This window comes from Aphelocoma coerulescens, chromosome 4 (assembly GCF_041296385.1).
Source record: "Aphelocoma coerulescens isolate FSJ_1873_10779 chromosome 4, UR_Acoe_1.0, whole genome shotgun sequence".
NCBI classification, from domain to species: Eukaryota; Metazoa; Chordata; class Aves; order Passeriformes; family Corvidae; genus Aphelocoma; species Aphelocoma coerulescens.
In genome coordinates, this window is record NC_091017.1 from 75,365,044 (window position 1) to 75,392,272 (window position 27,229).

The 27,229-nt window shown below is 40.0% G+C and overlaps 1 long non-coding RNA gene across 3 annotated transcripts in view; it reads right to left on the minus strand.

Annotated features, from left to right (window-relative positions):
• The window catches only part of LOC138109188 (uncharacterized), a 132,874-nt gene that overhangs the window by 66,216 nt on the left and 39,429 nt on the right, over window positions 1–27,229 (minus strand). For all 3 annotated transcript variants that reach the window (XR_011150345.1, XR_011150343.1, XR_011150346.1), the window contains one exon: window positions 27,133–27,221. This is a non-coding gene — a long non-coding RNA (uncharacterized lncRNA). The remainder of the gene's footprint in view (window positions 1–27,132; window positions 27,222–27,229) is intronic.

A 27,229-nucleotide genomic window follows, 5' to 3' on the forward strand; every position in this document is an offset into this window, starting at 1 on the left:
CTGGAGTATGGTATCCAGTTCTGGTCCCCACAATTCAAGAAAGTTGTGGGCGGATTGGAAATGGTCTGAAAGAGGCCAGAAAAATGTTTAAAGGGCTGGAAAGATGGAATAATTTGGGTCTTTTTTCCCTGGAGAGAAGGCGGCTCTGGGGAACCCTCATCACGGAATTCTAATACCTGTAGGGTGGCTACAAAGAGGGTGGAGGCTCTCAAGGAGCCCATGGAGAAGGCAAGGGACAACAGGCATGAGTTGTACCAGAAGAGGATTCATCCAGATATACAAAAGAAATTTTTTACACTGAGAACAATCAACCACTGGAACAACCTCCCCAGGAATGTTGTAGAGTCCCCATCCCTGGCACTTCTCAGAGGTGACTGGGCAGGGTACTCGATAATCCCATGTAAATCCCATGTAAAAGCTGGACCAGGTGATCCTTCAAGCTCCCTTCCAATCTGTCCTATGGATTGTTCTGGGATTCCGTGATTTTACACTGAATCCCAGAGGCTGTTTTTATGCTGATCTCGAACAGAAAAACCCCCTGAATTAAGAATGGTGGCATGTATTTTGAGATGCAGAATTATCTTTTTTCCCACCTACAAAAGTAACAACCTATATTTGTAATGCTTCCTAGTTTTGCTCCGGCATATAAGCACAATAGATTCTAAATATAATAATATTTTACTTTCTTTCTGAAATGAACATCCTGTGCACATGCAGAAAGGTACAGCATATGTCTTGCATTTTCACATTAAACTTCCATGAAAAGTGATGCAATGTGGCATGGGGAGTGTTTCTGCCAAGAGGCATGAAGAAATGACTAGGGCAAAGAACAGCTCAGGTAGGTCTACAGTTCATACCATAAATGCCACAAAACCTGGTGTTACATCTTTGTTTTCTCCAAAGAAAAAGGAGAACAAGCACTTTATTAGTGCTCATTGTCTCTGCCCAGATTGTCTGTCCAGCTACAGACCAAGCAGGGAGGAAATCTAAACTGAACTAACCAGTGATTCCAGCTAAACTGTCATTATGAAAAACCTCTTCTACTACCTGCAGGACCTACTGCCCACTTTAAAATTGGCAAGGAGGACACTTAAGGCTGCTCTGACATGTGCTTTTCTAGGACATGACATAGCTCTGCTGAAATGAATGAAAGTACATTTTATAATAAGTGTCTTGCTGGCTTTTAATGAAATGATGCATTATTAGCAAAGATTAAAAGAACTAATTATGTACAGCATAGTTGAATGATGGCTGGGGGGAGAGAGATGATAACTATCTCTGTGCATTTAAAAACTGAGAGTTAAGGAAAGAAAGGATTTTTAATTTTTAAAGTAGTAGAGATGGGACAGACTTCATTAACAAACCAAAAAAGCAAAGCAAAAATAAAAAGAAAACCACAGCTGGAAATTCAGTAAAGGTAATTTTGAGCTCAAATGGTTATTTGTCTGCAAACTGAACTCCTCAAAGTGATTGTGAAATCTATGTGAGTTTGGCTACTAAAAGCACAATGAGAAAAAGTATATGAAAAGAACCCAAAAAATTATTTCTTGAATATGGAAACCAGATTGCCTGAATACATCTTAGACATACTGGACAGCTGTTCCAGGAGAAAGGTCAGACTCTGGGCAGTGAGTACGATAATTCCTCCTGGTACTCTCATATGGATGTGATTTAGCTCTTACCATGTGGGGATCCACAGCCTCTGAGATAAAAAACATCACAGCCAAAGACCATAACACCATTTTCCTGACATTTCCTGTGAAACTCAGGCTTCTTCAAGCACCGTTTTGATACGATTTTAAGAAAGCGGTTTAGAAATAAAAATATTTAAAGCAGAGTTTAAATAGCAATTATGACCACCAGGTTATATAACCTATCAACTGCACTAGCAGGCTCTATAACTGTATTGGAATGCAATAAAAATGCCTTCAAGATAAATAAATGGCATGAAAACTGTGTTGAAGTGGAGTCTCAAGGGTAATAGATTTGAGCATGGAGAGAAAGATTTGAATAATTTGACAAGGTATGGATAAAGAGTTTCATTAATTTCAAAATGGAGTTTGCTAATTTTATGTTTGCCAGTTGAAGAAGAGGGCTTGGTGCAACATCCCAGGAAATATCTACCTACCCTATATCCCATGGGCACATCAAATGGAAAAAAATGCTCACAGCTGGAGCCTCAAAAGCAATGGAAGTTCAAAACAACCAACTACTTTCTCCTTGGATGGAGCACATTTTCCCCCATGTACAGCTGGGCAGCAGGAGAAGAGCTGGAATAGCATTTCAGCAAATGCCCTGGTCTCTTTATCAAGGGCAGTAGTTTCCATTACTGTTTTTTTCCCCATACTCAGACTGTTGTTAGAGACAGGCATGACTTAATGCTGGTATTTCTCCCTCCTTCCCTATCTCCTCCCTCCAAAAAGCAGAAGTCAGGGGGAAATAGCTGATGCTACTACTCCCAAGGCAGTCTCATACCATCAGGAAATCAAAACTGAGTCTATGATTAATGTGACCAATTAAAAGAAAAAAAAAAAGCTCCTTCAGCTTCAAAAAAAATCTTTTTTCCCCCCATTATGAATGGGCGAAAATGTCTTATTCAGCTGAAGACAGTAAACAGTCTTATGTCTAGTGACAGATGTTACATTTAAATGGACTGGAAATGTGATGAACTATCCAGTTTTGTCCCACAAAGTCTGCAGCTTCACCGGAGTGAAACACTGAGAAAATGGCAACCAACCAGCCCAGATTTATGAGCAATCCAGAGGACACAGGATATGGAACACGATCAAGAATATAAAACACCTGAACTCCTTTAAAATATTGAACCTTTAGAACATTATGTTCACTAAATAAGACTTAGTTCACAAAAAAATGAACAGGTACGAACACTATGTGAATTAGTTTGGAAATGAATTACAGTTCAGTGCACAGTCCAGAGTACATATTCTCTGCTCATTTAGCTTCTGTGTGCAAACTGTCTGTGCATGAGAACTAAAAAAGAAGAAATAGGAAAATTAATTGGACTACTTCACACCATATTAAAAGAAATTAAGAAGCTCAGTAGAAGCCAGATCAGAAAGGACCTTAAAACAAACAAATGGATTAGGTTTGATGTGGAAAAGGAGAGCTCATGGATGTGTGGTAAAAATGGGTAAAAGGATCAGAGGAATGAGGGGGAAGCACCCCTACTGGGAGCCTCTGATGTAAATTGTAGAGTAAAACAAACTTTGACCAGGGCATGAGAAGAGGAGAATACAGTAGTGAAGATTCCAGACACTGAATATTCCAGAAAATGAAGCTTGTGAATATTACTTACAATTTTCAATCAGCTCTAGCACAAATGTCATAAGGTGCTTTTTCCTTTCCTAAGGTATGGTAATGATTTACTTTTCACAGTCCAAATTCTTCCTAACGTTGAAGAGCTTGTCAGTAAATCTAGATCTATGGTCCTCTGTTCAAAAATATTATTCTTTCTAAAAGAACAAAGACAGACTTTTGGCCTCCTGGGTTTGGAAAAGAAATACCATGAAGTTTGACTGAGTTGTGGCCGTCCCATCCCTGGAAGTGTCCAAGGCCAGGTTGGATAGGGCTTGGAGCAACCTGGTCTACTGAAAAGTGCAGGAAATGATTTTTAAATTCCCTTCAACCCTAAACTCCCTGGGACTCTATGACTGTATTTTTTTTCTTTAGTATATACTGTAATATGGTTAGCATGTAGGAGAGAGGTCGTGTGCTTGTTTTCCTTTCTGTGAAGTCCACTTCCCCAACCAGAAAACCACAAACAAACCCAAACCTAACTATTTTATGTCTGAACTCTCAAGTTGAGAAATTACCAAATTTGAAATCAGAACAGCAGCACCCATTGTTTACTTTCTTATCAGGGTGTTTCCATAGTGAGGCAGAGTGAGAATCTCAGTTTAATCTGAGTTAGTCTCATTCTAAATCCCCATATCAGATACTCTCACATCACAGTTTTTGTTATACATAACAAGAGTTCAATAATCTTTAAGACTTTTGACTTAAAAACTAGATGTTTTATAAAAAAGTTTAAGAACAAAGGTTGGTTCTTAATATGACAGGAATATTTCATCACATGCTACTTGTCTGATTTTGCTACACAGCCTTATTAAAAACTGACTGTTACAAGGCAGAGATTATGCTGAAAGCACAAAAATATGAAAAACAAAACAAAAACCAATGCCCCCCAAAAATCCAGTAAACAAAATAAATTAAGTTGTAAATGAAGAAATATGACCTAAATTGGCAAAGGGAAATATTCATGATTGATGCAGTTCCACAAAAGACAGGAGTATTAATTATGAGCAAGACACCATATGTAGAAATCTTTTGTGTATTATATTCTGTGATGTGGTAGAGTTCAGATAATTTGTTTTTTAATGATTAATGAAGTCAGAATCATTAGCATGTGTTTTTTCCTACAAAGAATGAAGCAGATGGATCTGTCAGGGCTTTATAAAGTTCATATTAAAGATGAGGATTTTCCTCTCCACTGTTTGCCTGCATTCTACGGGGGAGGAGGGCAGTGAGAAGGAGAGTAACTGCAATTTCTTTGATCAAATGAATTCAGGATTCTGCATGAATCTGAATAAACCCATAGGTGTTTGGGGGTTTTTCTTCTTGTTTTTTAAGCAGTTGGGTTTTCAAGTGGGTAAATTGTATTTTATTCCTTCTCAAGAAATTTATATTCTTATTTCTTAATAAGCCATTCCCAAAAGGCTTTCAAAAGGGTTGCATTGCAATGGGGGCTTATTGCTCTGCAGTTGTATTGTAACTAGAATTCAGTCTCTGACTTCAAGAAAAGGCCTATAGGCAAAACTAAATCAATTTAATCCGACTTAGCATCCTTCAGGGTCTTTCAGCAAAGGTATCACAGCACAGACTTTTGGGATCTTTTCAGTTCATGCAATTGTTAAATCATAGCAAAGAACCCAGACTGCTCCTGGGATTTCTAGAACAGAAAGTACTTTTCCAAGAACATCATACAGAGTATGTGTTTAATGTCCAACCTTCTTCACAGCTGCACAGTGGCTTTTCTCCTCCTTATCAGATTTAGAAATCATGACAATTGATGTTCTGAGTTTACTTGATACACAGTTGTCCCACAGTTGTGCTCCAGCCCTTGCTCCGTTACGACTCTCAGACTTCCTGTATTTCAGTCCAAGAAAGGACATCCCCACATCTGCTGTAATTTTTCTTTTCTAAATGTAGATAAGAGCAGTGCAAAGGCTATGTGCACATCCAGACACAAAAACTGCTTCCTCAGACTAATACTGTTGCAGAGGCTTTATCACACTCTCGCCGTGTCCTAATTATAAAGTGATTTTTAAGAGTTTCCAAGTTTAGCAGAGAGACAGATATGACAATTGAGAGGTGTCAATTTGTCTGTCTCTGAGACTCAGGTGTCCATATAGCAAACTGGAGACCTCCAGCCTGGGTGATGTTCTCTGGAATGCTGCCCCACAATGACACTGAAATTCACCCCAGGGTTGCTGCTTCCTGGAATTTTGAGAGTTCAGCATTGGAAAGATCAAACCCCATGGACCCAAACCTTCCTGTTAGTACAGGTAAGCTGCAGAATTGCCCAAGCTGTCTGGGAGCCAGAGAGAAACATCATTGCACTAAATCACCTTACAGGAAGTCCAGTGATGACTTTTTCTCTTACACAGAGAAAATATTCCCAGAAGAGCTTGAACTCATGTTTCCCCCACTGTCACAAGCTCATGGTTTGATTCCTCCAAAGAACCTTAAAATCTCTTTTGCACAGTGGCACTGCTCAGCTTTGCTTGGTTTTCATGAAATTTTTAACCTTTTCAGTTTTTTTAAGCCAAAGTGGCTAAAGTTGGAATAAGGCCAGGTGTGCAGTGCCACTCCTGTGCATTAGGCAGGCTTGGAGGGACAAGATCTCACAGCTGACCTGAGCAGAAGGGAAATCACATATGAACCACATAGACAAACCTTTTAAATTGATTGTGAGTGTTGAGGATCACAACTGGTTAACAAAATGCCCACCAAGCACCTTGGTGCTTCCATGAATTTTGTCCCTCACCCCTAATCCAAATAGTTACCTCTGGTCATTTGATTTGGAGATTGAGTCCCTTTCTGTCACTGTGTGGGACTGATCATCAGAGTCACTCTAATACAAACCTGAAATTAATTAAATTTACCTGGGATTAAGGAAATACTATGCTGTAGTTAGAATGCTTTCCTGGACACTATCTGTTTAATCACACATCAGTCAGCCTGACTATAATTGTATCTTCATAATTAATTTTCCACTGTCCACCACTCTACATTATTCTGAAGAAAAGAAAACCTTTCCCAGCAGATTGCAAGCAAGCATTGCATATTTTTTTTCCAAAACTGTTCTGATAGAAATCATCTTAATGAAAACTTGATACAAAATTCGAAGCAAAATATGAGCATGGAGATAATATCTGCATTTCCTATTGAAATACTGTGCAGATTTCAGTGTCATTGCAAGAAGTTACCTAAAGAGTTAAGAGAGACTTTACAAATACATCTGTCTGCACCACCAGCCTGTGTGGTACAAGAGACAGGGAGCCTGCTGTAAGAATATAAACCTCTAATAAGATCAGAGACTTTTACTAAGCCACTCATGCTTGAAGTCTATTGAAAGACAATCTTTGGTACAGTACTTCCAGAAAAGACGTGAACTGAAATCAATATCCAGTAAAAAACAGATTAAGAGACTGAACTAAAGAAATCAGAAGTTACTCAGCAGAACAGACATATATCTTAAGGATTATCATTGATCATGAAAGCACGGGGTCTTTTTAGATCCTGGGAGAGAGCAATTTCTAAGGACGAGACCCTGTCTATTCTTTTATTTTAGGTATAAATCCCTGTAGTACAATAAATTTTAAATCTCCATATTTTAATTTAAAAATAGAGTGGGGAAAAAAAAAAAAAGAAGGTTCAGATATCATCTGATCCTGGGGAGAAAAATCTAGTTTTTTACAGAAAGGAGCTTCTTTTTACTCACACATTTGAATATGTCTTCGTTTTTCTATGAAATGAGGCAATTCATTTCTGAGATGAAAGATGATCTTGCAGACGGGAAATGAACATGCAGCAAAGGTGAGGTTATTGCCAACATCTTCAGAGACCTTTGGCCAATTTAATTACTCCGTAATGCCATTCCTGACTCCAAAATGTCAATAGTAATAGTGTGCATCCTTCCTACTCAGGTGGCCAATGCTTTGGACATGCCATAAACTCTTTCCATGAAAATAAGCCCATAATTTCCAACTACAAAATGATCTGTATCACAACAGCCATTTTTTCCTCTCCTTTGCTATATGTTAACAGAATGAGTTTGTATTTTGGTTTTCAAAACCAAGCTATGCACTTCTTTAACCTTTTAATTACTACTACTAAGAAGACGCAGGACCCAAAAGTTTAACAGCAGAAAAAGGCCAAATATCGTAACAGGAATTGCAGGTGGAATGTTTGATTTCACATCTGAATGATTAATTTCAGCAAATTAAACAAACCTATTTTAGTGAACAGCATAGTAACTTATTTCCATTGCGACACAATTCGAATCCTGGTCTACCCAGCACTGAAAAAAATTACAAAGGGAAAATACCAGAAGGAATTAATAAGATATTCTGTTTTGTTCTTCATTAAAGTGTATTTAGCATTGAACATTGTTTAATATTTCTAACATGCATCCATACTTTTTGAGTCCTTATTCAGCAGGGAGTATCTTGCAACCTCAAAATACCAAACTTCATAATAAATTCAAATACTCGGTCCAATTCTATTTCCTGTAAAAGGAAAGAATCTTTTTAAAACCAAATATGCCACCAAATTTGCTTGGTTTTCTTGTCCTCTGGGTTACTTCTTTTCTGATTTAAATTTTATTCTGATGCTTTCTAAAAAAAGTTTCACATTCTTAGGTGGGTTTTTTGTTCTGCTTTACTATTCTTTTATCATTAGAAGAAATAACAGTTTAAATATGTAAATACATAAGAGCTCCCCACAAGTTGACAACTTTGAAACTCTCCTTCTATACTGAAATGGACTCTTTTTCTTTCCAGGACTAGGATTTAAGTTTGCTGTGCTAAGGTGAAGCTTCTCTGCCCACCACACCATTCCTTCCATGGCCATTTATGCACAGACAGGTTTTTTTCGCTATGCTTTCAATATCAAAACACGAAAGGGAAGAGAAATTGTCTTCCCCAAAATGCAAAAAGCCTGAAAACACAGCAGTGATGAGGCATTTGATCCTTTCCTTCTACTCAGCACCAGGAAGACTCATGGACGTTTTGGAGTGGGGAAGGGTCACAACGTTGATTCAAGAATTGGAGCATCTGTCACGTGAGAAAAAGCTGAGATCACTTGTGCAGCTCAGCCTGGAGAAGAGAAGGCTCAGGGGGATCTTCTCAACATGGATAAACACCTGAGATAATGCAGAGGAGAGTGCCCGGCTCTTCGTGGTGGTCACTGAATGGACAAGAGGCAATGAGTACTAATAGAAATATAGGAAATTCCATTTAAACATCAGAAAAACTAGTTTATTGTGAAAGAGACTGAATGCTGAAATAGGTTCTCCAAAGAGGTTTTGGGTCTCCATTCCAGGCCACTTCCAATCTCTATCATTCTGGGATTCTACTGTTTACACTATGTGGAACCTTCCAAAAAGTAGTGATATAAATACCCTAATTGTTTATTTGGTCATACTTTATTAAGACCTCATAAGCATACTGCATCCTAAGCTTTCTTCTAATATCCCTCATAAGAAATCCCAGTTGTACCATCCCAGTTGACAAAACCTCCAAATTTTAAACAGTTTTCTTGTGAAACCTTTATTCTCCATCTGAAAAAAAAAAATTCCACAGAAAAAATATCCCACAGAAAAAAAAATATTATCTACCAAGCCAGACTTATTTTAGTGCCCCCCATTTGGCGAGCTGTTTATCTTTCTTATTCTCACTCCTCTATCCAAGTGAAGTTACTGAGGTTTGGGGTTTTTTTCCCTTTGTAAATCTGTCATCCCAGAGGAACCACCATCATCACTGATGGGCTTGGCCTTGGCCAGCAGTGGGTCTGGCTTGGAGCTGTCTGGAATTCATTCCTTGGACATGGGTGAATTTCCTCTCATTGAAGCCACCACCCCTGTATCCCCCCTGCTCCCAAAAGCTGGCCACACAAGCCCAATACAACCTACTTCTCACAGCTTCTGCAGCCTGTAACAAAGGAGGGCTGATCCTGTGATCTTCTGCCTGTCGGCTTTTCTTCTCTTCTTTCCCCCACCCTCTGTTCCTGTGATGTGAAAGTAAAGCTGTATTTTCACTGCAGAGCTTCATTTCTTGTGTGTACCTTAAATCTCACTCTCAGTTGCTCTTGGTCTCTCCCTTGATCAAGCACAACCTGCACTTGTGCTTTCACAGTTACGCCAGCGAGAGGCTTGAATTTGGGAGAGCTTGTTGGATTTCAAAGCAATGGAATTGCTCACTCTGAAAGGAAGGAAAATAATCTCCTTGCACTGACAGCTCTCCAGTTGTTTACTTCCACTTTTTCCTTGTGCTCTCATGACCAGGCACGTTGTCTCCTGATCCATGACTTTTTAAGCTGGCACATCCCTAAGAGTCACAGAAAAAGTTGTGCTGTCTTCAGTTAAACTTGGATAGCAGCTCTTCCCTCCCTTTTCAACCCAGCAGGCTGCAGAGGGAGGCTGCAACCCCCACTATGGCAGATTCCTTGTGTGTCATCTTCAGGGTGTAGGCGCTGAGGGACAGGCCAGCTTAACCTGCTGCTCAAATCTGGGTGCTGATCACTGAAAGGGACTTTGCAAGGCAAACATTAACGTTAATTCAATTACAAAGTTCCCAGACAATACACTCTAAGGAAATTGCACCCCATCCTCATGTTTGTGTGTGTCCAAGTTCCTTGGTTTTTTGCTAACTAGCTCTCAATTAAAATAGTGCACATATTTTTACTGATGCCAGAAGGCAAAACATTTTGGAGCTTGTCAGCAGGGGAGGAGTCCTGAATGGTATCTGAGAAGGAGAGTGGAAAGCAGAGGTGTATACGACAATTGCATCCAGGAAGAGCTCTGTGTAATCAGATTTTAAGTGTTTCTGCTTCAGTACATAGTCATAAATGTCAGCTGAAAGTTAACTTTGTTGTTTATCACATGCATGTTAATAACTTAATTGAAAACCAAAGAGCTCTATTGATTGCAAATGTAAATTGGCAATGCTGTGGTCTCTGCCTGCCAGTCAATGACAGCAGCACGAGCCAGGGAGGCAAAAACAGAATAAGGGAGCTGATTACAGAAGTCATTGAAGGAAGAGATAAATGCTAGGGAATATTTTTGTATTTCAGTATCAGCAGACTCCCTACAATACAACTCTTCATGCAGCAGCTGATAAAGATTCAATCCCTATAGCCTGTTTCTTTCAATTTAAACCTCAGATGAGACACACACACATACACAAGCATCCCCACTGCCCTACCACAACCTCCTTCAGGGAAGAGCAAGAAGCAATGCTGGTTTCAGGAGACAGCCCCTCAGGGAGCATTGTCTGGACTGACAGCTGCTGGATGGGATCAAGGACTCCAGGAACACCTCATTCTTCTCCCCAGCTGTACTTTTACTGACAAGAATGGCATAAAACTTTCAAAAGAGTGACCGTATCCAGAGCAAATAGATGCAAGCAACTGGCAACATTTCAAGAGGGTGATCAAAAATCTTCCTTTGGGAAGAGAGAGGGCAGCTTTCTTGTAAAGATGGGCTTTTCTGCACAGGATCTACAAAGGTTTTGGCAAAATCCTTTTTTGTAAATGTGAACACCTTAATATTGCTTGAGTTTTGATACTGATAAAAATCTATCTAGTGTCAACAAAGGCTTACTCAGTATTAGAGTCAACAAGCACTTAAAATCTTCGGTTTATAATTCACCCCTCCCTGCCCTTAAATTGCCAGCCATCAGACAGCACAACCTTATTTTGTAATTCTTCTATGAATGTCTTTCCATATTGTTTACAATAATAAGACTCAAATTCACTTGAACTCCTAATTATCAGTGCAGTCTGAGTAGCTCTGAATCCGACCCCTGTTATTGTATTATTATGCAGAAAGGGTCATAAGTGTGATTTGATTGATGCTCTTTGTTTCCTGTACACAAATGAGAGTTTCCCTCTGAGCACAGCAGATACACTCTAGAACAATATTGTTATGGAGATAAAGCACTGTGGAGACATCTTTCAAAGGGGAATTAAAGTAATTCACAAGCAGCTGAACTAGGGAATGCTGTGTTCCCCTTGTGTTGGAGTCCCATCTCCTACTGCTTTCCGTCATCATCTGTTCCCAAAATCTTCTCCCTGTTACAATATTCAGTACAGGGAAAGCCACTGTGACGCTCCAGCTGCCTTGTCACGGATCTGGACTGTTCCGTGGGGAGCTGTATCTGGATTTAAGCTGCCCATACATCAATCACGATGTGCTGCTGGAAACACTGGCTGGCCAACCAAAACAGGTCGAGCTTATATGGTTTTCTTTGCTTGGAAGCACTGGCTTAGGTTATTTGCCTATTCAGACAGAATTGTCACAAAACATTTGACCCTTATCTGCCTCCATTTGCCACTTCTGACAAATGGAGCAACAATAGCCAGCAGATTCAAAAAGCAGAAAGAGGAAATGAAGCATCAGGTACACAAAGAACTTGATCTGATCAGCCTCACTTACACACAAAATTATTCTGGCCCCCCTTTTTCAGATCTGTTTAAAAGTTTAGTTCCAACTCCACCAAAACTGCTAGGAGTCAGTAAACATATACTAATCTGATAATAAATAATTTATGTGAACATATAATCTGCTCATTTCAGACAGATGGGTAAGGTGAAGCCACATCAAATTTCTAATACTAGGGGGAAAAAAGCAGACAAAGAAAAAACGGGTTTGTTAGATATACAATAAGAATGCTGTAAAAATCCCTAAAGTCTTAGAAGGTCAAGTGACAAATTATATTAAAAATTACTATTTAAGTCAAGTAGTAGTTGACTTGATTTTTTAAAGAAACTATAATTGAAGTACTTTAATTTTCTTTTTCTGTCTACATAAAATAAAAGAATTGCATAATTAGCACATAATTACATTCAGGAATGACTAATTTTGGATTCTACTAAGTATGTATTAATTGTTATGCTGGCAACTACAAAACAAAAAGTCTAAAAGTGAAAACCTTCCCCTATCAAGGTCAGCATTTGCATTATAAGACAATCAAAATAGTGTTAAATCAATGAATAGCCCAACACGCAGTGGCTGCAGGGCACAGGGCAGAAAAGTGGAAGCACAGCCAGGGACTCACAAGGCATTTCTGGCAGGATTCAAACTGACCTTGCTCTGGAAGGTCTGGTGTTGCACCCAGTGAAGACAAATATTTCCAATGGCTTCTCTGGTGCAGGATTAGGTCCATTGATGAGTTATGTATTGACTGGTGTTCATTGGCTCTGCAGAGTCCACTTTGAAACCTCTTCTCCATCCTCTGTCATACTTAATCACTCCTATTGTTCAGTTTGAGGAGTTATAGACTCATGACAAACAAGTGAGAATAAAACTGTTATTTTATAAGCCAGTGCTCCATTCACGGAGTTACACTTTGTGAATTTTTGTGGTTTTAAAATGTTTTTGATCAATTTTTTTTAAGAAAAAATACCAAACAACCCACACATGAAACAACTTCGTTTGCATACCATTTTTGTCTCCTAGGACATCAGGAAACATTAACAAATTCCTACAGCCAACTAAATGTATTAACACTGCATACATTGCTGACAAGGCTTTCTTTAGCAGGAGGTCAAACCCCATTTGATCTTTGCAACCTGCTCATCCTTTTTTTTGTTCCGGCTTTGATATCAACATTTCTCATGATCCTGAAATCACCCAAGATAGCTGAGGCATTGATAATATCAAATATCCCAGTTCTGTCACCTCTTGTTTCTATCTCATAAAAAACCCCTACCAAATTGCTACCATTTTTTTTTTTTAATGTTGGCATACAGTGATTGTCCTTTTGCATTTAAACACATTTAAAATAAACCAATTAGCATTTATCTGAAATATTAGGAGGTCTGGGTGTAGATTTTAAACTTGGTCCTGCTCACATTAACACCAGTCTTGCAGGACCTCCAGGCAGCTGTTTTCACTTTTGTCATTCCTACATTTTCTGCTCTGCATCCCATCAGTATTTCAGGGATCTCAAAGGGATAATTAGTTGTATTGGTCAGTCTTACATACAGGTGGACCACAAGTCATATAAATGGTTGTGGAATAATCTAAGCAACTCAAAAATCCTAAAAAACAGGAAAAGTTGTCTGGCTTTGGACAGGAACAGTAGAAGGAAACAATGAGTGAAAGGCCTTTTTGCAAGTCTTTCATGGAATGTGACCTTCAATGTACCCAGACTGTGTGAGGGAAGGCAACTCCTGCCAGCCAGATTAAATTGTCAAAGTGAATGAATTTAAAGCCGAGGTTTTAACTTTCTACTTATTTACATATCACATGGAGTTTAACGATTAGCAAATTAGACACAAATCATGTGCAAATCAATGCAAATTACTGGTTCACACACACAATGTAAACTTCATTTTTCATGTTGGGATGTAGCCAGTGCCTGGTTAACAAGCATATGGATTTCTGATCTGGGGTAAATGAGCTACTCCCCCCTCTTCCCCTCTCATTCCTCCACTTGGCACAAACCCACCACATTTCTCATTCAATCCACATAATTCACTCAATACTCTCCTCATGTCAGGCTTCATGTAGGCAGGTAATAACTTCTAGAGTCATTAAATTAGGCTGTGTGCTTTCTCTAATTTGTGCTCCTTGGTTAGAGTTTTGTGGTCACTTTCACTAATTAGAAATGCTCAGTTTATTAACAGAAGATATATGCTCTGGAAAGCTCCTGAAGATTTCCAAGGTGTTTATAGATCCCTGCAACTTTTGTTTTCTTAACTTTTGAACTGTGTCATATATAACTATTCTGAACTGAGCTGACGAAAGCCCTTTGATCTCATCCTCATAATTAAAACCCATTGCATTCACCAATGTCACTTTTTATTTCAGAGGGGATCTCCCTTTCCCCAGGAGAGATTACACACAACCAGAATCACAGAATCAGACAATAGTCGTGCCCAGAAGCAACCTCTGGAGGTCTGTTCTGCGAACTCCTGCTCAAAGCAGGATCAACCTCAGAGATAAATCAGATTTCACAGTCACAGAATCACAGAATGGTTGGGGATGGAAGGTACCTTAAAAATCATACAGTTCCAATGTCCTGCCATGGACAGGGACACCTTCCACTAGCCCAGGTTGTTCCAATCCCCATCCAACATGGCCTTGGACATTTCCAGGGATGGGACATCCACAGCTTCTCTGAGCAACCTATGCCAGTGCCTCACCACCTTCATTTGGAAGATTTTTCCTAGTATCTCATTTAAACCTATCCTCCTCCAGTCTGAAGCCTTTCCCCTTTGTCCTGTATCTATTTCTTGGGCACTTCTGGAGTCTGGAAAATATGCAGGCTCTGTGATTCTGCTCCCTTCCTGCTGAGCCTCTGCTCCTGTGCTGAAGGGAAAATGAATTTCCTAAAATCCAGTGTGAGTTTCAACTGCTGGAACTTGTGGCCTTTGCCTCTTGACCTTTCATTGTGCAACCCCAAGGCTCTACTCTGCCTTCTCTCCTTGTCACCGTAGGCAGTGGAAGGAAGGTTGCTCTAATTCCCCTGGTAACTTCTCTCATTCCTGTGCTCCAGCCTCCAGCCCTCTGCTATACTCACACCAATTTCTCATTTTTGGAGGACTCCTCAGTTGCAGTTAAAATAGCCAACTGTCCCTCGGTGTGCTGCTGCCAATTAGCTGTGAGTTCTGAATAATAAACTTCTTATGCAATTAGCAGCCACAACTTTTCTCTCCTCTCAGAAATTCTGTGTAGCAGAGACCTTCCTTTAAGTCTAGGTAAAGGAAAGGATGCCTGGAAAACTCTGTTTATCACCCTAAAACTGATTTTGAACTGTGGCAGACAAGGAAGATCAAAACACACAAATCAAGGGAATGTGCCCACTGGCTACATACAATCCTTAAAACTCCAGTGTGTCTCACAGAAAATCCCACACAATGTGTATGCACAGCAAAAGTTGAACTGAAAACATTGCTGAAGTCACAGCATCCATTTAAACTGCCTCAGGCTGGAACATCTAACTGGGCATGAGTGATTTTAGTCTCTATCAGATGTGAATAACATAAACAATCAAAGGAATATGTCTTCTTTGACATGACCCTTAATCACTGCAAAAAAAAAGAGACAGTGACCTTGATTAACATTGTGCTGCTGAATATGATATGAGAGATCCCATTGATCATGGATTCCAGCAACTGGGGACGGAGAGAGCCTTTGTTTTCATCCCTTCACTTAGTGCCTACAGAATTTAAGGTATGATCAAAATAGAGGAGAATGTTTTACAGGCTGCATCTGTAATCTTCTGCTCCCTGCGGAATACAAAGCTCTTACATCTTTTGTATGAAATAAGAAAGAAATACTCGTATAACCTGGGCTCAACTGCCAGTTCAGTTTCTATTTGAATGTGTGTGCAGGAGGACAGAGTAAAAACCATGCAGGCATCTGCAGGCAATATTTTGTTGACCATTAGCTATGTAACTTCTACAGCATAAATAAGTTAAATGTGCTATTTTTATTATTATTGTTGTTTATTTTGGAGGATTTAGGCTTTGAGAGTCATCCTTTAATCAGAAAGGTGTTTTGTTCTGTAGCAGTACAGTCATCCCTACAACATATTAAAATATACAAAATTTTCTGCTTTTTTTAAATGTTAAAAGTAACATCTTTCCCATGAATATTTATTTTTTTAAGCTTGCTTATTTCACAGTTCATCCTTCTCCCATCTAAGCTGCTCTTTCCTTTGCTCCTTGCTTTGCTGCCCAAAGAAATTAATTCTGCTTATGCCCATGGTTTTGCATGTATAAAACATCAGATACCAGCACTTTCTGACCTTCTGCTTCTTTCAGAATTCTGTTCATTATTCTGTGGCTTCAAACAACCAGGTATTACTAATATTTTTTAGACTTCACAATCATCCACCTGATGTATCAAATGTTTTAAGAGGCTTAGTCAACAAACATCCAGCAAGATGAAACGTGCAGAAAGCAGCTGTAGTCTGAATCCTGGACAAAAAATGCCTACAAACAATTACAGACCTCTCTCATGAGCCCCAGACACAGTCAAACAGACTAAGGTTACAGTTCTATGCTAAATCCAGTATTACTGCTGGCATTTACAGCCCCAAAAGTTAAGAGCTCTGGAAAGGATGTGTGGCTGTAGCTGACTGCAAACTGTTGGGAATTATCTCAGCAATGTCATGACTCCCAAATTTTGATCAGAATTTGCTTCACAGGAAGTTATTTACCAAGTTTTAGGGCCCAGGTTCAGGTCACCATGTGGATGTACTCCATATTCCAGGTCCTGAGGACAGCAAAGAGGGGGCACATAATGTTTCATTGTTTAACAGTAGTTAGGAAATCTTTTATAGTGCATTGGGAAGTGAACAGGGAGTTCCTCACAGCTTTGGGTACATAAGTTGTTTTTGAAAGCCTGCCCTCCTACAGACATCCACTTCTGAAAACACCTCAGTGCTTTGGGTTTAGGAATTAACCTACATGGGCACTGCAGTGACAGAATTACTTCCTCAGCCAGGAGACTTCATTTACAGCCCTGCACTTGAGATTTTTGCCCCTGTTGCAGTATATCACAGAAACTCATTAAACGAGATGTCTGTGAACCACTTGCTTTGTATCTAAAAATAAGTTCAGTGCCTTATTTCCACCACGGGATCAATCCAAGAGGGAGATGCTTTTCTTAAGGAATACAAATGTACCATCATGAACACTGCATCTCTTTGCCTCAGAAGCCACATGGATTCACAGAGCAAGTGAAAAGGCTGTGGGTTTTTTTCCCCCCTCGTGTTTCCATTCCCTTTAGGTCTTAAATCTGGGCATTGTAAAAGAGGGTTGAGCACTAAACTGTACCCACAAAGAGTTTAGGGCAGTACCAGGTCTGTCTCCAATGCTTCTATTGAATCAAAACAAGCTGACATATGCTGGACAATAGGATGGCTGGTTTTGTGCTCTCAGAGCTTTAAACCGCTGTGGAGCTTGAGCTGTGATCAAACTGAAGTTCAACAAAACAAAGAAGAGAAACCCACCTGAAGCAGCTCTCTCTAGCTTTGGATGAATGCTATTTATCACTTGCAAACTTAAGCCTTTCTTCTAGGTGTTCACTCTGTGCACTTTATCTGCTCCCAGTATTGCTCCATTGTGAAGATGAACACAAGTGTGATACTGCTCTGAGCCACAGTTCCCTTGGCAGGATCTATCAGGCAAAGCTGTTGGTTTCTCAGCTTCTGCAGAAAATTCATTCCAAATATATATCTCATATAAAACACAGTTGATTTTTTTTTTTTTTTTTTAAAATACACCTCCCTCTCTCCAAGTAAATGCAGGTTCTGTTGTAGCTCAGATGTAGAGCCTTGGATCTGAAGCAGGGATAATCATGATCAGACTTACCAGGACATGATGAGTCTGAGTGGGACTCCTATTCCAAATTTGTTGCTTTTCCTTCGTAGGTGTTACTTTAATCTTTGCCACAGGCATCACCTCCAGACAGCTTTTGAGCCATGCATTTGTCTGTGCAGGACATCTGAATTCTATCTCTCCCTTGATATGGATGGTATTCATTAACAATCTGGGATCAATAGGATGTTTGAGCACAAAAATTTTTTCTCTTGGACACCAAGACTCCAACATGGGCCTTTCATTGCCATTGCAGGTATAGAAATTTGTTTGTTCCAGTTTCCTACCTTTCCTCAGAAAGGAGCAGGAGGGGAGTGACTGTCTCTCAGCAAGCATTGAGACAAAATAAGACTGAGGAAGAAGTATTGGAATCAGATAATTATTTAGGTTGGAAAAGGCATTTAAGACCATTGAATTAAACTGTTAACACTGCCAAGGCCACCACTAACTGGTTAAGTGCCAGATCAGAGCTCCAAATGAGTGGTTTAAATCTTCATCCTTGGAAATTTTCAGCACTCAACTGGACAAAGTCCTGAGTAACATGCTCTGACTTTGAGGTTAGCCCTTTTTTTGCACAGGAGGTTGCACTACAGACCTTATACATTCCCTCAAATCCTAAGTTTTGTATGATCACAGTACACAGACTATACAAAATTGAGAACCAAAGGTGGGATTGAATATGTGCAAATTAAATCCACAAACATAAAAAACAGCTTCTTTAGACTTGTAGTCAACTCTCTAGACCATTCTTGCTCACTGGCCTCAGCAGAGGTGGGCTGAGATACAGGACAGTGTCTGCAGGTGGTAGTGTTTGATTGTGCTGATATTTAGCAGAAAGAAGGAGCTGATGGCTTTGATTTAGGGTTTGTGATTTTGTGTAACTGGCAAGCCAGGCAGAGTCTGTGGATGGGTGTTTTCTAGTGCAGTCAAATCAAAACAAATAATATAGTTAAGGCACCATGCAAACTGTTTGGGATATTGTCATATCATTACATGGCTTCTATTTCTGACAAACGTTACTTACATTTCAAAGCACGTTTTTCCCCCCAGCTTTCCATATGTCAGCTGCTATCAAAATACACTATTTAGAGTTAAGTGGAACAAAAATTAAAATTATTACTTTTTCTACTCTCTGGTCTTCAAATGCTCGAAGAAAATCCCAGACACTGCAACATGTGTTAAATGTCCAGCTTTATCCATAACTCCAGAACCACTCTACTGCCTCCAAAGATTTTCCAAGCACTAGAGGATCCCAGCCTCAGCCTTGCAGAAAATAACAAACCTGTACTTTTCCCAGACATTGCTTCAGTCATTCAAAACTCATCTAAAATAGAGAGCTCAAGACTGGGATAAAGATTCTCCTGTTTCATGTAAATGTTAAATATGACTGTCTCTTTGGAGGGATAACAAGCTGTTTGTTCTATAGTGTCAATATGTGGTGTTAAAAAGCTAAAAATAAGAAATCAGAAAGAACAATACAGACTCTTAAACAAAGTGACACTGTGGGAAAATTTGTCAGAGAAGCAATCTTCTGTGTGACTCTTCAGGCCCTATATCTGAAATACCAAATTAAGTTGAGAAGATACAACCATAGAATGGTCTGGGTGGAGGGGCCCTTAAAGCCCATCCAGTTCCAATCCCTTGCCATGGGCAGGGACAGCTTCCACTATCCCAGGCTGCTCCAAGCCCTGTCCAACCTGGCCTTGGACACTTCCAGGGATCCAGGGGCAGCCACAGCTTCTCTGGGCACCCTGTGCCAGGACCTCCTCACCCTCACAGGGAAGGACTTTTTTCCTAGTATCCAATCTAAACCTCCTCTCAGTTTGAATCCATTCCCCCTTGTCCAATCACTACATGCCTTGTAAATAGTCTCTCTCCATTTTTATTGAACTCTCCAGGCATTGGAAGGCTGCAGTGAGATCACCCCAAAGCCTTTTCTTCTCCATGCTGAACAATCGCAACTCTCCCCACCATCCTGGTGCCTCCTCTGGACTCTCTCCAGCAGCTCCACCTCCTTCCTGGGCTGGGTCCCAGAGCTGGAGGCAGCTCTGCAGGTGGGGTCTCACCTGAGCAAGGCAGAGGTGCAGAATCCTCCCTTTCCTGCTGAACACACTGTGGGATCAGCCCAGGACATGGGGGATTTTAGAGATGGGTCATGTCCAGCTCTCACCCACCAGCACCTCCAAGTCCTTCTCCCAGGTCTGCTCCATCTGCCCATCCCCCAGCCTGGATGGTACAAATGACCAGTCTGAGAAGTTACATGAGCACATAATCACATACAGTCTTTAAAGTTTCATCAGAATTGCTCCTAAATGGCTGCTTAAAGCCAATTTCAAGTCATAAGGAAAAAGGCATCCATCCAGTGTGCTTCCATTTCATCTAAAAACCAAGTTCCAGGGAACATGAGCAAATACAATAAAGAGAAAGTTCTGCAAGCATTGCAGTATTAAAGAAAAGAAATCCCTTTATGCATTAGCAGAAAGGATATTATCCTGCAGTTTTCTTGACCTATTATGGAAAATGGTTTCTGACATTTCAGGTGAGGGTAGTACAGTAGTGGGCACAGTGCTAGGGAAGAGAAATCACTCAGAGTAATTAGCAAGATAAATGCAGATTTCAACAGGTGAGTGACGAGCAATTGCTGAAGCTGGATGTACTTTCAGTCTTAAATTCAGATAGTAATGTGAGACTACGAGACAGCTATAGCATGTTAATGTAAAAAGCTACTCAAAAAGTTAAGATGAAGGTTAAAGCCTACTTTAGGCTTTAACACTTCAGTTCCAAATTTATTGATGGGTATGAATAGAACAGTTTACTCATACAATAGTTTTACAGTCCCTGATCTCACGTGTAGGAAAAAGCCATAGTGCCAACCTCATGCTTATAGATTGCTGGGAAACAAGAACAAAGCAAAAGATGATCTACGTTACAGAGAAACTTAGAGTTTAATACCAGTGGGAAATTTATTTCAGACAGGTTTACACCACGCAGTCAATAAAGCACTGACTTTGCAAGATTGTGTGTATGTCAGCTCACTAGGAAAGCCTGGCCAACAAATCAGGTGTAACCTTGAGTTTGTCACCAGCCTCCATCCATTATCTTTTTCTTCCCCCTCCAAAGTAGCCCTTACATTGCATACTATGTCTCCTCTTTTCTACAAGAGATAACCCAGATCTCTCCAGTTTTCTTCAGAGGCAACATTTCTTGATTTCTTATCACACTTCCTACTTTCTTCTTCAGTTGATCCATTTAAGAGTTGATTATTTATACCTAAGTGTAGAATTTTGAACCTAGGTGTGTCTTTTTTTCCCATTTACTCCTTTTTTCTTAAGACATTGGAACATTTAAATCCAGGTTTAAATGAATTGATTCAATCAGTCTTTGTTCTGAACGAATTATCATGGTGCCAGTATTAATGGTGCATATTTATTTACGTGGGTAATTACTTAAGCCTCAACACAAAGTGGTTTCTGACCTTGTACTTTCTGTGGTCTAAAATATCTGATTTTTTTTTTTTCAAAAATTACTTCTCCCCTCAAAAAATATGACTTTATCCATATAGGTTTTATATTTACCCTTATCCTACTGCCCTGATCCAGCCAAACAAAGGCGTAGAAGGGGCCTCATATCAGAAACAAAATCCAGGCAGAAAAAGGTTGTTAATTCACTGGGCTTTTCTTAGATCTCAAGATTTTCAATACAGTTACAACTGACCTTGAAACTTTGGATTTGTGGCCAAGGAGATAATGGCAGAAGTGCTGATAGACTAACTAGTGTTTTGGGATATGAATATGGAGTTTACTCCCACTAGCAGTATATCATTCTGCAGCTGAGGTATTACTTATCCTGGTCCTCTTACCTCTGTCAGCACTATGAGTAGTTATCTCCCTCCATATCATTAAGGGAGAAAAGTCCTGTAGAGTGGCAGGAAACAATTTACACTTTGGAACAAGAAACACAAAGTAAAAGGGAAGATAACACAATTTGAGTGCAAGCCATAAACTGTGTGAGAAAGGACTGGATCTCAAAGACTGAGTGAAAACAAGAATGTTGTTACTTTACTACTACAAGAAATTAAAACAATCCTAAAATCCTCCAAGGGGCTGTATGTGTGTGTGTGAAATCCCATACAAACACACCCAAGTCCTTAGGGTACTTTCTTAAAATTTCAAAATAAATCAAGAATACTTATTACCCTACACATTTTCTCAAATAAAGGATAAAAAAGGGTAAAAATAGTACTTTAAGGTTTAAATGTATGAAATCAGGTTATTTTAGTGGCAGTTGGTGTGTTCAAGATCTTTACAAAATACACCACTTACCCTTTCCAAAATCTAAATAACTGCCTGCATTGAATCCCAGTGATCTGTGTTTCCTGGAGGTAAAGGGAAGATTTATTCAAATGATGTGAAACAATTGGAAGGATCCTGGAAGTAAAGGGAAGTTTTATTCAAATGATGCTAAATAATCCAAAGGATCCTCTAAGAAAAAGGAATGGTGATGTTAAGAGATCTAAACAGAGGCACAAAGCTTCAAAATTCAGCCTGGAGCGAATTTCAGTGGCTCTGGTCACATTCCAGGTTACTGCAGTCGTTCAATATTAATCATTTCTGTTGTGTTATGCCCAATGCTTGTTTGAAGAAACAATATTGGAAAATGAATTTGAAAAAAATGGACCAGGACACAGGAAATAAATTGCACATTGGACATCAAGATTACCAGACAGGGCAATTCTAAAGCAAGCAGTTTTCACACAGACCTTGGTGATTCAAGAGAACATAGTTTTAATCAATAAGCCTGTCTGACATGCAGCCAAAGATATGTTTTGGACTTACAGAAGTTCTAAGAATGATTCGTAAATATTTTGCTCCCAAGATTTATTTTAAAACCTGTAATATGATCTAAATATAGGGGAGGAAAGAATTGGGAGCTTTCAAAATACTTCTTAAAATGAGGTATGGGAAAAGAGTTGGTCTCAAATTCAGGGAACTAAATTCTCCAAGTATATTTTAATGCTCCCCTGCTGCTGAGAGCCTGCCCTGGGCACTCATGAGTGAGGACCAAGTCACCCACCCCAAACACACACACAGACAGAGTCAGGGGGAATGGAGGAGAACACAAAGTCTCACAGTCCCTGCAAGTGACTTGGCCTGTGGAAGAATCCTGAAAGTAACTGCAGCTGAACAAGTGGCATTAATATAAATTTGAGTTTCCTTCTGCAGCCTGGGGAGAGGGAAGACACTCAGAAGAGCTGCAGGGACTGGATGCTGCTGAGTAGACACTCAGCCAGTGTAGCTACCAAAGGAACGTGCAACTTTGCCCACTTTCATTTACAAAGTGTCTTTTCCAGCTCGTGCCTTGGCATCATTAACATAATTAATAATTGCTAGAAGTTGCCTGCTCTGCCCATGGTGGGAGTAGCAACTTCCTAGGTAGCTGCAGATTCCTTGTATCAAAGTTATGTGTAATGCTGGGATGAGGATGGAGGGCATGAGGATAGAAAGTGAGGAATGTGCAGCCTTCTTTCACACATGTGAGGTTATTGTAGTCATGATGCAGTACCTTCTCCAGTCCTTTTCCTGGCTAAATCTGGGAAAACTGAATTCTAGCCCATCCCTGCACATTCATTCTGTTCCACTGGTCAAATAAGGTTTCAAAATACCAAAGCACCAATATTAAGTATATTGCACCAAAGCCAATTGCATAAGATCACTGGAGGTAGAATTACAGAATATTCTGAGTTGGAAGGGACCAACAAGGATCATCAAAGCCCAGCTCCTGACCTTGCACAGGATCACCCCAGCAATTCCACTATGTGCAGATAATACTCTGCCATCACAAAATAGCTGCTTTGCCAATGAACAGGCTGGTTAGTCAGGACCCAAATGCCTCAGGTTTTACTTTTTTGCTTTGCAGGGTGGCCTTGGGCAATTACTTTCCTCTTTCCCCAACATCCCTTTCCTCCTGTACAAAGGATGTGCAAATGATCTGCTTCTACCAAGTATTGCAAGAGATTAAGATATTCTTTAACTTTAGAAGACATGTACTCACTCAACTGACTCTTATCTCCCCAAGCAAATATTCTTTTTCCATTAAGAAAAACAATAACCTGGAAAGGCACCAACAAAAGCCTGCATTAATATGGAATAAAGATTGCCCTTATGTTCTTCCAAGACTGTTGGAAGTACTAGTCTGCCAGCTAGGGAACACAAATTATATGACAATAATATCTTGCCTGTACTTTCTGAGAAGATCACTTTGTGCTTGCAGATTATGCACTTTTTATGAAGAATTTTAGAATCATAGAATAGTTTGGGTTGGAAGAGACCTTAAAAATCATCTAGTCCAACCCACCTGGAAAAAGCAGGGAAAGAGGTGGGCTCTCCTAGAGAAGAGCAGCCACAATAATTACTGCTTACTATTTAAGTCCCAATTTCCTTGGAAAGGGGACAGCTGTCCAACTGAACCCTGCTGGAGAAGGCACCTGCCACAGCCTGAGTCCCTGGCTTTCTCCTGGGATCACCTCCACACCTCCTGTGAGACCCACTGCCTATTATTCCATGCTGTGCTCTCCTGCCCAACCCTGCAGCTCTGGACTGTAAAAGTGCCACGTTTTACAGCTGACAGTGAAGATGGCAACGCCCAGGAAATACATTCTGAGCCACCTGATATCGACAGGCACCTTCAATCACATGGGGACAGCAGAGCATCCCCAGCAGCTGCTGGCACAGCTCTCCTGACCTCACACTCCCCCAGCTTCCAATGGCCTCAGACAAGGCAGGAGCAGTTTGGTGACTGCAGGAGGCATCAGGAATAATTACTAGTTTGGGTGGAGAAAGTCTGCATTGCACTATTATTTATCACTGGGGTATTTTCTCTTTTTCAAACCCCTGAGTGTCACTGCTGATGTCCCAGGAAGGCAGAGAGAGCAATCTAATGAACTTGTGCTAATGAATAAAAGAAGTGGTCTGTGCTGCAGTTTTTTCTGATAACAGCAATGGTATGAAAAAAGTCTCTTTGTACTAAGAAAATGGAATTTATAGCTATAATCAGAATATTATTCTTATTGGTGAGATAGAAAGAACACAGTCTATAATTTCATATTGTTGGTCTGCTTCTACATTCACTGCTTATTTATTTCCCAAGAGCCTAAAACATTTTTTCTTTCATCAGTAAAAAAGCAGCAACTTCCCATAATATCTTTCAGGTCATACAATGTCTATATTGAGGCTATCACGTGTTGTTTTTTCATCTGTGTTCATCTGTGGTGGTTTTGTGTCTTTTGGAGGGGTGGAGGGTGTGAAGAGAGGGAAGAGCATTTGAGAAAGAATTGTATAACTGAGACCACATCCTCAAGCTCTCAGTCAGAAACTCCCAGGCAACAAATTCTGCATCCAAGACACTCAATTTTAAATTAAGAGTTAATCACTGGGTTTATTTTAAAAGGAGGGAAAAAAAAAAAAGGGGGGGGGGGGGAACGGGGGGAACAGGGATAAAAAAAAAAGAAAAAAAGCACAGTTATTTCAACTTCAGTAATTAAATATTGAATCATACTATGATTTAATGTATCCTATTCCTGCTTCATCCTGGTCAGGTGCTCCTGAAGGGATTTCTGTGAAATCTGGTACATAATCATCAGCAGTTTATCTTAATCTGTCAAAAAACACACAAGTCTCATCCACACCATGAGTGATCTTCCTGTGGCTGTATGTCACAGCTGACAATTGTCACGTTCTGGAGCTTTAAGCAGCACAAAGGCTCCACTGATGCTGTGTCTAAGGGATTCACACACCTCTGCATTCACATTACTATTTGCTGCTAATTCTTGTTGCTAATACAGAGCAAATAAACAAAGTGTGGGAATTCGTTTGGGTTTCTGAGTGAGGCTAACATTTCACAGCAACATCTTAAAGCTGCAATACATCCCATGAAGTTTTATCAGACTTGTGCCACCAGCATAAAGGAAATAAATGCCAATGGCATAAAAAATATAAGCCTGTACTGTTCTTCGAAAAACTGGCTCTGTGATCACATTATAGCATAGAATGTAACTTGGTATTTCAAATATTTTTAGTTCCTGTCTGTGTATGAGTGCATTGATAAGATAACAAAACATAGAAATAAGATATTATTGAACAGCTTTCCTGTGTGTGCAGCTATGCCAGTTGGAAAAAAAAAGGTATCAGCAGCAGGAGTAAAGCAGCCACAAATCAAAGTTTAGGAAGCCTTAGGAAGATTATTGCATTACCTCCAGAGCAAAGGAGATACAGATCTTAAACATATTCCAAATCTATTCAAGCTTCAGAATAGTTTGGATAGATTTGTTTTCCTCCATTTTACTCTGACAGCTCATATTTAAACACATATCCTAAATAATAGGGGTTCTGAGAAGCATAAAACTCCAAACAGTCCACTGTCATTTCCCTGAGATGAATCAGCCCTACCTAGCTCGGGTTTGGTGAGAGCCACCTGTCAGAGAAAACAAGGAAAACAGGGAAAACAGGGGATGTAAGTTGTGCAGCATCCTCCAGCAGGCTCCTGTCATGCCTGGCTGTCAGGGACCCCAAGCCTGCACCACATCCCATCCTGATGGACAGCTCTGGATCACAGCCATTCCATCAGACACAGAGTGTGTTGTCTGTCATGAGATGCTGGGCTGGGGTAGAGTAGGATGTGGATATTTCCTGGAGGTGATAGGGATCAAAGATAGAGCCAATCACTTAAAGCAAGCTCGAGGGTAGTTCATACAGTCAAACCAATTCTAAAAAACAAACAAAAGTCACAAGGTAGGACTAGGGGGAATGGCTTTAAACTGAAAGAGGGGAGATTTAGATGGGATATTTGAAATAAATTATTTATTTTGAAGGTAGTGAGGGCCTGGCACAGGTTTCCCAGAGAAACTGTGGCTGCCTCATCTCTGGAAGTGTCCAAGGCCAGGTTGGACAGGGCTTGGAGCAACCTGGGATAGTGGAAGGTGTCCCTGCCCATGGGGAAAATGGTCTCTAAGGTCCCTTCCAACCTCAGCCATTGTATGACTCTAGGATGTTATCACCTTAAAGCATCTTGGATCATTCATATTATCCAATATTTCGTGCCAAATTCAATGAAGTTTCATTATTAGCTTTCATTCAATTAGCTTTTCCCTTCATATCTCATTTTGCCCCACTTCAGTCCCCAAATCCTGCAGAAATCATCATGTGGTTAATGGCTGACATGCCTCCAGCTGGAGGACATGATGTCAAATATGTGTTATGGATCCTCATACAGATTCACCTACCAGCTCACCATAGAATCACTTCAAAAGGAAATTTCACTTGCAATAATTTTATGGATGTAAGATTGGCTGTTGAATGCATTACTCCAGTGGAGAAACAAATGATCACAAGAGAACAATGATTTTTCCTCTCTCCATAAGGAACACTGCAGAAATCCATTCCTGCTGAAGTACATCTTATCCTGAGAGGTTCACAAATAGCAGGTTTTATTCTCAACACTCACCAGTGGCAGGATGGTTAGATTTTAGATTTCATCTTCCCAGCAAGGTCATTTCCCCAAGTGAATCAGCATTTTGGCATCTCTTTTTCTCTCTAAAAAC